This window comes from Bison bison, unplaced genomic scaffold (genome assembly GCF_000754665.1).
Source record: "Bison bison bison isolate TAMUID 2011002044 unplaced genomic scaffold, Bison_UMD1.0 scf7180017864497, whole genome shotgun sequence".
Classification (NCBI taxonomy): domain Eukaryota; kingdom Metazoa; phylum Chordata; class Mammalia; order Artiodactyla; family Bovidae; genus Bison; species Bison bison.
This window is the reverse complement of record NW_011495056.1, coordinates 204674-216303: the sequence shown is the minus strand read 5'-3', so window position 1 is coordinate 216303 and position 11630 is coordinate 204674. Positions and strand designations below refer to the sequence as shown.

Below are 11630 nucleotides of genomic sequence, written 5' to 3'. Positions count from 1 at the left end.
AAAAGACTACCCACTGTATGAGACCATTTATATGATATTCTAGAAAAGGCAACACTATAGGAACAGAAAACAAATTGATTTCCAGGAGCTGGGGATGAAAGCAAAGTAAGGGATTGATGGCACAGAGGAAGGAGAGAACTTTAAAAGTGATGGAACTGTTCTTTATCTTGATCCTGGTAAAAATTACATGACTCCATATGGTTGTCAAAACACATGAAAATATGCACTTCAAAATTTAAATTGCATTGTGTGTCAATTATTTTGCAATTATAAAAAGAAGAATCAGTCACAAACTCCTAACACACACACACCAAATCACAAAGAACCAACCACACATCAGAAGGGAGCTTAGCATTGGAAATGAAATGTGAACAAGATCCACGGAGTCCTTGATCTCAGGAGCTTGTACCTAGGGAGGCAAACAGACTTTTTAAAAACAATCATGGGGACGTCCCTGGTGGCTCAGTGGTTAAGAATATGGCGGCCAGGGGACATGGGTGGCAGGTGACACAAGTTCAATCCCTCATCCAGGAAGTCTCCACTAAGCCCATGCTAGAACTGAAGTCCAAACATCCTAGAGCCCATGCTCTGCAACAAAAGAAACCACCATAACTAGAGAATAGCCCCCTCTCACTGCAACTAGAGAAAGCCCTCGCACAGCAAAAAACACCCAGTGCAGCCAAAAACAAAAACAATTTTTAATAAAATAGAAATAATCACAGGAAAATATATACTCACAAATCTGAGTCAGTACAACAAGGGGTCAATGAGAATAGATGATATACAGAGACCCAAATGAGACCTTTGTGAATTATACGGATTTGATTTGAAAGGTTTTAAGTGGCCAGACTTATCTAGAGCTCAGAGGAAAGCGGGTCTTTCATTTCATCACTTGGATCCTAGAAACTGGGAAAACAGCTACAGTTTTTCTGAAAGACTAAAAAACAGTGACTAGAGAAGTCTGTTAAGCCAAAAGGAATCTCCTCATATTAAAATTCCAGGACACTTCCACTCAGTCCCTGGACAAGGGAACAAACTGTGTGAGATTGTTACTCACAGAAAAGGCAGCTTTAATTAAGCTCATTTGTATGTTATTAATAAAAATGTGGAATATTTATGAGCTTGATTCTTGTCTGCTCCTTGCCTCTCTTTCTGTTTAATTAGCTGTGTGTAGGAGGTGCTGAATTGCAAGATCCTCTTTATTTTACAGTGATATTCCCAGTACAGCTTGAGATGCATTTGAAACATAATAAAGAGAAAGTCATATTGTTCCTTTGGCCCTAATATAAAAGGAAGTCTGTGGGCTCACACCTTCACTGAAATTGCTCCCGCATTTGAATTACATTCTATCCATGGTGGTTACTTTGAGAAAGACCTTGCCCCATGGGTAGAATATTTTCAGAACTACCAAAGAAGAAAATTTAATCCATTGTTGAGTATTGTGAAAATAAACTAGCAGACACTTAAACATCACCATATGTATGTGCACAAATAAATATACACACAAGCATCCATATGTATGTCACATACACATTTTTTAAATTAATTTATTTTAATTGGGGGCTAATTACTTTACAATATTATAGTGGTTTTGCCATGCATTGACATGAATCAGCCATGGGTGTGCATGTGTCCCCCATCCTGAACCCCCTCCCACCTCCCTCCCCATCCCATCCCTCTGGGTCATCCCAGTGTACCAGCCCCAAGCATCCTGTCTCATGCATCGGACCTGGACTGGTGACCTGTTTCACATATGATAATATACATGTTTCAATGCCATTCTCCCAAATCTTCCCACCCTCGCCTTCTCCCACAGAGTCCAAAAGTCTGTTCTTTACATCTGGGTCTCTTTTCTGTCTCGCATATAGGGTCATTGTTACCATCTTTCTAAATTCCATATATATGCGTTAATATATTGTATTGGTGTTTTTCTTTCTGACTTACTTAACTCTGTATAATAGGCTCCAGTTTCATCCACTTCATCAGAACTGGTTCAAATGCATTCTTTTTAATGGCTGAGTAATATTCCATTGTGTATATGTACCACAGCTTTCTTATCCATTCATCTGCCAATGGACATCTAGGTTGGTTCCATGTCCTAGCTATTATAAACAGTGCTGAGATGAACACTGGGGTACACATGTCTATTTCAGTTCTGGTTTCCTCAGTAAATCACAGCAGGATCCTCTATGACCCTCCTCTCAGAGTAATGGAAATAAAAGCAAAAATAAACAAATGGGACCTAATTAAACTTAAAAGCTTTTGCACAACGAAGGAAATTATAAGCAAGGTGAAAAGACAGCCTTCAGAATGGGAGAATATAATAGCAAACGAGCCAACTGATAAAGAATTAATCTCAAAAATACACAAGCAGTTCCTGCAGCTCAATTCCAGAAAAATAAATGACCCAATCAAAAAATGGGCCAAAGAACTAAACAGACATTTCCCCAAAGAAGACATACAGATGGCTAACAAACACATGAAAAGATGCTCAACATCACTCATTATCAGAGAAATGCAAACCACAATGAGGTACCATCTCACACCAGTCAGAATGGCTGCTATCAAAAAGTCTACAAGCAATAAATGCTGGAGAGGGTGCAGAGAAAAGGGAACTGTCTTACACTGTTGGTGTGAATGCAAACTAGTACAGCCACTATGGAGAACAGTGTGGAGATTCCTAAAAAAATTGGAAATAGAACTCCCATACAACCCAGCAATCCCACTGCTGGGCATACACTTTTTTTTTTTTTTTTTAGTTATTTTTTTAATTAAAGGATAATTGCTTTACAGAATTTTGTTGTTTTCTGTCAAACACCAACATGAATCAGCTATAGGACAAACACATATATTCTTAAGGAAAAAAAGTTCAGCTTTTGTATTTGTAAAGTTGATTAACAATGAAATCTACACCTTTAAGCACCTCAACATGAACTCACTGCAAAAGAAGAAAACAGGAGTATAATTAAAATAATAATGAACATTTATTTGGCGCTGTATGCCAGGCATTCTTCTATGAGCATTTATACATACTGACTCATTTTAAACTCTCAGCCCTCCTATAAGATAAATACTTTTATCACCAGTCTCATTTAAAACGGAAAATGAGACTTCAAGAGGCTAAGGAACTTACACGACTAAGTTAAGTAAGAGTAGAGGTGGGGTTGGAACCTAAGGTGCTAGCATGTTCTATCGCTTCAGTTGTATCTGACTCTTTGTGACCCCATGGACCACAGCCTGCCAGTCTCCTCTGTCCATGGGATTCTCCAGGCAAGAATACTGGAGTGGCTTGCCGAGCCCTCCTTCCAGAGGATCTTCCTGACCCAGGGATCGAACCCATGTCTCCTGCATTGCAGGTGGATTCTTTACCACTGAGCCACCAGGGAAAGCCAGAACCTAAAATATTTGGCTCTAAATAGATCTCTGGATTCTGTGAGCTATGTGTCAATTGCATCAATTATGTATAGCACATGTTTTGACACCCAGAGAAGTAGTTTTGCTTAACACGAAAACCACTGTAGATGTGAAGGTCTTAGATTTCTATCATGAATTAATTTTGTTTATTCCTAATCAGAGATATATATCCTTCTTCTGATAAGAAAAACCTTAGAGTAAGTAATATTACTATCAAATAGCATAATTATGAATCCAAACACTGGAAAATCAAAGTTCCTTGAATTTTTACATGGTATTCAAAAAAGGTAGAGTGGGGCTAAGCACTGGGGTGGATAAGGACATTTATTAGATATGTTACCATTTTATTTTATTGACTTAAAAAATTTCAATAACACAGACACTGAGTTCAGCTACTTCTCCATCTCAGTGTGGACCTGCAAAATTTAGTCCTCACTCCTTGACTCCATCTCTCCACCTCCTTCTTGCGTGTTGGGTGTTTTTCAGGCCACAGTGGGGCCTGAGGCTATAGTGGCCCAGGTTTCTCAGCTTCCCTTCCTTAGCTCATCTTCCTTCTTTCAAGAAGACCCACCAGTAGGTGTTCTCCTTTTGCACATACACTTCCCCTCCACCACCTTTTCAATCTCTAATTACAGTTCCCTCTGCCCAGTTCCCTGAAATCTCAGTTGGTAAAGAATCCACCTGCAATGCAGGAGATCCCAGTTCGATTCCTGGGTTGGGAAGATCCCCTGGAGAAGGGAAGGGCTACCCACTCCAGTATTCTGGCCTGGAGAATTCCATGGACTGTATAGTCCATGGTCTGAAAGAGTCAGACACGACTGAGCGACTTTCACTTTCATTTTCTGTCTAGTTAGGCTTCCCTAGTGGCTCAACAGTAAAGAATCTGCCTGCAACGCAGGAGATGCGGGAGACGTGGGTTCGATCCTGGATCAGGAGGACTCCCAGTGCTGGAAATGGCAACCCATTCCAATATCCTTGCCTGGAAAATCCAATGGACAGAGGAACCTGGCGGGCTACGGTCCATGGTCTGACCAAGGGTTGGGCATAGACTGAGCACGCATGCACGCACTGCCAGTTAAGACCGCCAGCACCCCCCACCTACAAAAAGCACTGCTGATGTGACACCCTGGCCTCAGTTCCCTCTCTGGAATTTCAGCATGCTATTTCCCCCTTGGGCTATGCAATAGAAAATCATAGTATGAAAGTTGAAGATTACATTTTCTCATGTCAAGTGAGATTAAACAACCTCTTGAATGGGCATTTTACTTGGATGGCATGGCCAAATCCATATGACAAGCCGTGGCTACTGAACTTGGGACAAATTCAGTGAAGGTGAAATGAAAGACACTGTCACAACAGAAAGCAACGCAGTAAATCTAATAAGGCCTTTGGCAGTGTTTGGGGGTAAACAGGAGATTTCAGTCCGACAAGACAATGTTGTATTTGTTGAATACTAAATAGGCATTGTTGTCAAACAGAGAGAGAAGGGTTCTTAAAACAAAGGATCTGTCTTTAAAGCGTTTGTGTTCTTTGCTCTAACTGGGAGAATACACAGGTACAAATGATGAAATGTGGCCAAATGTCCTCACACAAACTGAACACATAAGTGCTAAGAATAAAGTGTTGATTAAAAGGATGTAGGGCTAACCAGGCTTCCAAAAATGATTGGGTTTTGAAACAAGTTTTGAAGATGGTGACGGGAGGCAACTAGCCCAGAAGAAGTGGAGAATTTCTAGAAGTCATATAAGAAGCTGTTCAGAAACCTGACGTGGTAAGGCTGAAATTGTGATAGCTGGTTGTTAAGTATGTAAGATAGTTATTTCAAAGATGCCAACGAGTTTTTTCTGCTAGTTTTATATTTTTAAAATTTAGCCAGAAGTGGAGGCATCATTCATAGTGAGTGGGCAAGGGATCCTCTTTTGTCTTGGATAAAATTCTTAGAGCATTTGATTATGTGAAAAGAAACCCTAAATTCAAGTCCAGCATGGAAAACATGAGACCATGAAGAGTAAACTGCTCTGTACGATTTCGTCAAAGGCTGTCATCAACGTGGACTGAAGTGCTCTCTGGGAGAAGAAGGGACTTCCATAACTCTCTGGAGCCAATGGAGACCCGATGGCCTGGGCCATTAGGCCAGGCAGGGGAGACGCGGTCAAAGGCTACCGTACAGGATGGCGCGCATGCGCTCAGCCGCGGCTGACTCTTTGCGACCCCCTGGACTGTAGCCTGCCAGGCTTCTCTGTGCATCCGTCCAACAAATCCTGACCAGATTTGTTAAGGTCCCTGCAACATGGCAGCAGGGCTTAGAGGAAGTGTGGAAGATTAAGAGAACAATAAGAGGCCTCTTTTGAGTGGCTTGACCAATGAACTCTAGTGATAGCTAGCTTTCAGGTTACTTTTCTTTTCTGCAGAGTAATTCTCTTCAGTCATCCTCAAATCATTGGTAAAGTTTTGTAAACTAGGTAGCCTGGTCTTAGAAGGGCTGAGAAAGCGAAACTGTGTCCACACTGAGAGATTCTCAGCAGCCAGGACAAGCAGTTGTGAAATCTCCAGAGTCCACCCACAGAAAAGCCTAGAACATGAAGCCAGACTTGAGAGCCCATTAAAGGCTAGATTTTTTGATAATTTGGGAGTGCAAAGGGGGCCTGTAAATTGTCATTAGGTATTAAATAGAAGGTTAAGCCCTGGAGCCTGGAGAACTTGTGATATATCAGGCTATCCTGAGATACATCAGTATAGAAAATAGATCAAGTCTCATAGCATTTATATTTTAATTAGAAAGACAAGCAATAATTAAATAAAGCAAGTGATAAGTACTACTAAGATTTTTAAAAAAAGAAAAAACTACTGCAAAGGAGACACATTACTGAGACCATAAAAGTCCAGATTTTGAATTTTATAAATTAGAAGCACAGAGATGCACAGAGATTCATTGGAAATCCACAGGGGTGAGCACTAGCTACTTATAATTAGCTGTAACTAGCTGCAAAACCCAGAGTAAGTCAGGTAACTTCTCTGAGCCACAATTTCTTCTCCTACATAAGTGAAGGAAATTAGATTGGATCAATTCTAAGATAAATAGGAAAACTTTAAAAAAGAATGAAAGGAAAAGCTGAAGGAAGAAGCAAGCCATTGTAGTAAACAGCAATTTCTCAAAAGCTCTGTAGCCATATGCCCTACTGCTGCTAAGTCACTTCAGTCCTGTCCGACTCTGTGCGACCCCATAGACGGCAGCCCACCAGGCTCCCCCGTCCCTGGGATTCTCCAGGCAGGAACACTGGAGTGGGTTGCCATTGCCTTCTCCACATGCCCTACTACTGTACCTTCTTTTATTATGATTATCATAGATAGATTTTTACCCACCTTCTTAGGACTTCACAATGCTTTAGTGACTAACCCCTCTGCTTCCCAGTGGCTTCTTTTTTATCTTAATAGTACTTATCTCTTGCTTTATTTAATTACGGCCTGTCTTTCTGATTAAAATATAAGTGCTCCGAGAACTTGTCTGTTTTCTTTACTGATCTGTTTTTAGCGTTTAACACAGTATTTGGCAAATGGTGGACTACCTTTGATATCAGACACTGAAGTGGTTAAATTTTACATATTACAGTAAATAATAACCCAAAAGCAAAGTATTAAGATTCCCTAGCAATGCTTTCAGTTACCGACCAGGCACAGACTAATGCTACCTGAGAGATTTGTCTCCAGGTAGACAACAAGTGTCCGATCAGACACGGAGTGGCACCCCAGGATCCCACAAGACAGTTACTTTATGAAGTCAGGCACTGGACAATTTCTGGTAAGCTTTTTTAATTTGCATTTCTCTTTAATGATCTGAGACGTTGATAACATAGAAAACACCAGGAGAAAGCCATGCTAGGTTGAGTGGGAATGGGAACAAAGCTGAAAGCCTGTTAAGGCACCTGGTCTCATGAGATTACATCGCCATCATCCCCTTCATCAATAATTAACAGCAATGAAGTTCTTACTGTAATCAAAGCACAATAGCATGAATTTAAAACACCAAAGAACAACTTCTGGCACAAATAAAAAATGAACCCTGCACCCAGAGAAAAAGACCAGTATCTGGCTTGCTGAGCCTATTCCTAGGACCTAAGAGATTTCAATGTTCCAGCCAAAGCTCTCACGCCACTGGCTCCTAACTTCTTATCAGGAATAAAAACAGTTCCATCTGATCAATAATATCGGTGACGTTTACCCATGAAAGCACCAATTTTTGCAATTAAAACTAAACTCAGCTCCTTCCAACTATTTTTTAAGAGAAAAATGGGCCATGACCTGGTGTTGGAAGAAACCCAAAGGGAGAGAAGAAAGTTGTGCAATGTCCGTAGATTTTCCAACTAGACATAATACATACTGAGGTGCAGTCTACAGGGTGGGACTTTACTATTTACAGAGATGACCCCCAAAATTTCAGCATCAGGTCTGAAGCACTGTAGAGTACTACTAGGGTAGCAGAAGACTCCGAAACACCGACTGAGCAGGTGTTAGAGCTGTGCTGCCGGGGTATGTACTTTCCTGAATTGAGCCCAAGAGTCACATCCCTAGTTTTACCAAAGACCTTCTTTTTCCCACAGCAAAAAATAACACTTCACATCAAAAACATTCCTTCTAGTCCACAAGTTTGTCAAGAGTAATCTGTTTAGATAAAAGTTGCAGAACTCACTATAAGAAGCAGGAATCAACTTGTATCCATATACAATTTGTTTTTTCATTCAAAAACATCTTCCCACTCAGCTCCAACTTGCAAGGACACCTGTCCATGAATTGCCTGTCTTTCACCCTCCACACACACACACACACACACACACTGCTTCAGGACTAGCTAATACATGTTTAGGACTTGAGCTTCCTAAGGACATAACTAATATGCTGTATGTCCACACAGAATACTCACTCTTATGATATATACCAAGCACCAATCTGCCATTCAAAACCTTAGTCCTTTTCTGTTTTTAGCTATTGATCTTGATATTTCTTTTCCATTACTACTTCACTCTTTCAACTCCAGCGTCTGGTATAATTTTGACTCTTCACAACAATGACTCCAGTTCTAATCTTAGTCTCATGTCACTTAGGACTCCATTATACTACTTCAGCTCTGTCCCCACATCTTCACATCAACTCTAGGCCAATAAAAAGAATCTGGATTTCCCATAAGTCTTATGTTCTCCTTTCAGCTAACAGACATTTTTTTAAAGTTTTTTGAAACTTACAAATGGAGTCAAAACATTTTTGGTTATTGGGAACCAGAAAATATAACAACTGAATTCACTGCACTGAACAATAAAAATTAGTAAGAATGGTTGATCCTGAAAAATTATATAGCTATGCTAGCCCTGCAGCTTGGTTTTTAGTATGTAATAGGTACTGTTATTTTGCTTCCTGAAGCTATAGTGCTTTGGAGAAAACATTAATTGATAAAATTACCATAAATACTCTGCTTGTTAGAAATGTAGTCAGAGCTTAAATTTGCTCTTTTACATTTCAACCAGTGGTTTTCCTTGATGGCAAGGTTTCTGATTACGAGATTTTTTTTTTTTTTTTAAGAAAGTCATTAAAAGTCTCTGGTATAATCCACATAACAATAAAAGCATCCATGGATGCTAACTACCATGCTGGGAATAGGTTAATATCTCATTTTCATTCAAGTGCTGGTTGAGAAATCCCTATATATCAAGGCCCTGAGATATGCACAGAAGTTTCAATGAGACACACTACTCTCCTTAAGGGCTTTATAACCCAATGGAAGAGACAAGTAATGAGCAGCCAAGGATAATACAATGTGACATGATCCAGTGTTAAGGTAGCACTTAAGTGGGATAACCCACAAGTACGCCCAGGCCATGCCGGGTTCTAATTTCAGGGGTATAATCTAGGTCATGCTGGGTTCTAATTTAAGGGGCTTCCCTGGTGGCTCAGACAGTAAAGAATCCACCTGCAATGCAGGAGATCCAGGTTTGATTCCTGGGTCGGGAAGATCCCCTGGAGAAGGGGATTGCAACCTACTCTAGTATTCTTGCCTGGGAAGTTTCATGGACAGAGGAGCCTGGCGGGTTACAGTCCATGGGGTCACAAAGACTTGGACATGACTGAGAGACTCACATTTTCACTTCACTTTCAAGGCAGAAGATGAGGATTCTAGGAAATATGGATGGGGACATGCATTGGTTATCTGTTGATCTAACAGAAGACCACAAATTGAGCAGCTTATAGCAACATCCATTTTTCACCTCACAGTTCTGCAGGTTAAAAAGCCAAGTGCACTTTCACTGGTTCTCTGATCAGGGTCTCAAGAGACTGAAATCAAGGTGTGTTCAGGCTGGGAGGTTATCTAGTGGCTTTAGAGAAGAATTCACTTCCTTATTCAAACTATTGGCTGAATTCATTTCCTTGCACTCATAGGACTGAAGTCCCTGGTCCCTTACCAGCTGTCAGCCAGGAGCTGTTCTCACCTCCTAAAGGCTGCCCACATCCCTTGGCACAAGTATTTTTCCATCCCCAAAGCCAACAATGCTGTGTCCAGTGCTCCTCTGCGCTTTTAATCTCTCCCACTATCCTGTCTCCTACTTTGGCCTCATCTGCCACCGGCCAAAGAAAGCTCTTTGTTTCTAAGAGCTCTTGTGATTACAATGGGCCTACCAGATAATCCTGTATGACCTCCTTATTTTAGGATCAACTGTGCAATGTAACATAACAAGCAGGGAAATCTTATCACATTCATGGGTTCTAGGGACCAGGGACAGGGCATCTTTGGGAGACCATTTCATTATTTTTTAACTAATTTTTATTGCAATATAGTTGATTTACAATGGTGTGTTTCAGGTGTGCAGCAAAGTGAATCAGTTGTACATATACATATAGCCACTCTTTTTTAGATTCTTTTCCCACAAGGTCATTACAGAGTATTAAGTAGAGTTCCCTGTACTATACTGTAGGTTCTTATTAGTTATCTATTTTGTATATAGTCACGGTTCAATTCCTAGGTCAGGAAGATCCCCTGGAGTAGGAAATGGCAGCCCACTCCAGTATTCTTGCCTGGAAAACTCCATGGACAGAGGAGCCCGGCGAGCTACAGTCCTTGCTTCAAGTAAAGAGCCCAGATCTCTCTAAAGCGATGGGAATGATGGAGTCGGAGATGCTCCTTCTGACCCTGCTGATGGTGAAGATGGAGAATAGCCTGTCTACGCAGAACAGGCAGAACAGAACCTACAATTAATGTGCAAAGAGAAGGAGAAACTCCAGAAAAAGACTTAGGAGCTGAAGAGCAGACTTCTCCTATGCCAGAGGAAGAGGGAGCTGGCGGATGTCCTGGACGCGCAGGTCGCAGTCCTGAGCCCCTTTGAGGCCGTGGCCAGCCGCTTCCCGAACAGTACAAGGCGTGCGCGACGGCCCAGGGCACCGTGCAGCACAAGCTGCCCGTGCAACCGTCCACCCGGATGGAGACAGGCAGCTCTTCTTAGACAAGTTGCAGCAGGAATAGATGGCCACACGCCGTCTGCTGGGATAACTTGGCATCGGCAGCTCAGAAGAAAACGCGAAGGCATCAGACCTGATGAGGGAACTCAGGGAGCTGAGAAGGAGCTTCAGCCAAGTTCTGAAACTTTCCGCCGAGGCGAGTAAGAAGGCAGCCTTAGTCAACCAGGAGGCCTGGGAAGAGGCCCAGGGCCCCAAGGCCCCCAGCCAGTGATCTTTTGATCCCAAGGAGGCCACTGGTGGAGAAACTTGGGGAGAGGTCAGGAGCCTCTAGGGCCATGAAGAGCTATGAATCCACACACAGGCCATGTCCCTGATCCAAGTGGGGAACTTCCTGTGCCCAGTGGGGAAGGAAGCACATTTTGTGCCCCTTTTTCGGGGGCACAGGGAACCTGCAGCGACCCACCTGTGATGTTCTGAAAACTTGAGCACCTTATGCACTTAGCCTAGCCATATAGTTATTTTTGTGTGATAATCTCATTTGATAATTCAACAAATAAAAACTATTTTGCAATGAAAAAAAAAAAAAGGCAGGAGCAGCGGTGTGAATATGTCAACCCCAATCTGGGAGGCTGTTTTAGAAATTGTATTACCAGAGGCCTCTAACCAATGTCATTCTTGAATTACAGCAATTTATATATACAATGCACTTGATACAGACTTTTTTACAGTGAGGCCTTGTTTTCCCTAGAGATAAGTCGCTTGAAAAATCAGGGTTG

At 41.7% G+C, this 11630-nt stretch overlaps 1 pseudogene; it reads left to right on the top strand.

The window, feature by feature from the left end:
* Window positions 1-5529: 5529 nt before the first annotated feature.
* LOC104980266 lies at window positions 5530-11203 on the top strand (annotated as a pseudogene).
* The last annotated feature ends 427 nt before the right edge of the window (window positions 11204-11630 follow it).